This window comes from Pteropus medius, unplaced genomic scaffold, assembly GCF_902729225.1.
Source record: "Pteropus medius unplaced genomic scaffold, Ma_sr-lr_union100, whole genome shotgun sequence".
NCBI classification, from domain to species: domain Eukaryota; kingdom Metazoa; phylum Chordata; class Mammalia; order Chiroptera; family Pteropodidae; genus Pteropus; species Pteropus medius.
The window spans coordinates 1,103,273-1,104,527 of record NW_024345916.1 but is presented as its reverse complement, the minus strand read 5'-3'; the positions used below and the strand labels follow the sequence as shown (position 1 = coordinate 1,104,527).

Below are 1,255 nucleotides of genomic sequence, written 5' to 3'. Positions count from 1 at the left end.
CATACAGCAATTGTGTCCAAAAGATGTTTTTATTATTAAGAAGATAATTCTGCTTTTCCAAAAATGATAGATTGCATTGACGCTACAACCAAAAGTAACAGCCATTGTCTGTGCAGCTGGACAGTCAAGGGAGATTTCAGTGGCAGAGGAAGGCATTCTGGGTTTGTGGAGAGAGTCTGGTGTGGTGGGAAGGATTTTGGCTCTGAAGTCATACAGATGTAGATTCTTGTCTTGGCTACATCTTCTATTGGACATGGCACTGAACCCCACTTTTTTCAACTGCGAAATGAGGTTAATCACACTTCTTTTTTTTTTTTTTAATTTTTTGGGCACGGCAACCCTTGGTCGACCTCACAGATTGCAAGGACCTTGTCAGCTTACAATCTCTTATTTAAAAAAAAATTTTTTTTTTGCCTACAGCACTTGGTCTTCCTACGTGGTCTCCCATCCAAGTGCTAACCAGGCCTGACCCTGCTTAGCTTCCGCGATCAGACGGGATCGGGCTTGTTCAGAGTAGCATGTCCGTAGACTTCTTAACATCCCATACTTGTGAGGGTGAAAATGTATTCAACAAACCCATGGTGCCTACCACAGCACAGACAGATAGTCAATAAATATTAAAACGTTTACCCCTTCTCTCTCCCCTGACTCGTGTTGCTTAATTGCTATTGAAATTTCAATAAATTAAGGTAGGGATCCACAGTCCCCGGGCCATGGACTGGTACCGGGTCCATGGCCTGTTAGGAATCGGGCTGCGAAGCAGGAGGTGAGTGAAGAACAAGCGAGTGAAGCTTCAGCTCTATTTGCAGCTGCTCCCCAGCACTAGCATCACCGCCTCAGCTCCACCTCAGATTATCAGGCATTAGATTCTCATAGGAGCACCGGTCCCTGGTGCCAAAAATGTTGGGGACCACTGACATAAGAGATCTTAATATTGAAATGTGAAACCTGGAAAATACTATTTTTTATAGAGACAGAAGTAAATCAAGTTAATCTTTTTTGGCATTGCTATTTAGACATTTTATACATATCGTCACTGATGGGAGAAGAGATATAGAAATGCAACTGGAGCCTTCACCCTCAATATTCATTAACTTGGGCTATGAACTTTGGCTTCAGATGTTGTTATCGCCCTCATAACACACCAACTCAAACACCATACAGGCCAGGGAGCAGCCTTGGTGTTATCAAATTATCTTCCCAAGGTGCAAAACTCTTTTAAGGCTACATATGAGTTAGCAGTGGGAGTGAAATG

General features: G+C 42.9%; 1 pseudogene; it reads right to left on the bottom strand.

Annotated features, from left to right (window-relative positions):
- Positions 1-411: 411 nt before the first annotated feature.
- Positions 412-530, bottom strand: LOC120612375 (uncharacterized; annotated as a pseudogene).
- Positions 531-1,255: the final 725 nt, after the last annotated feature.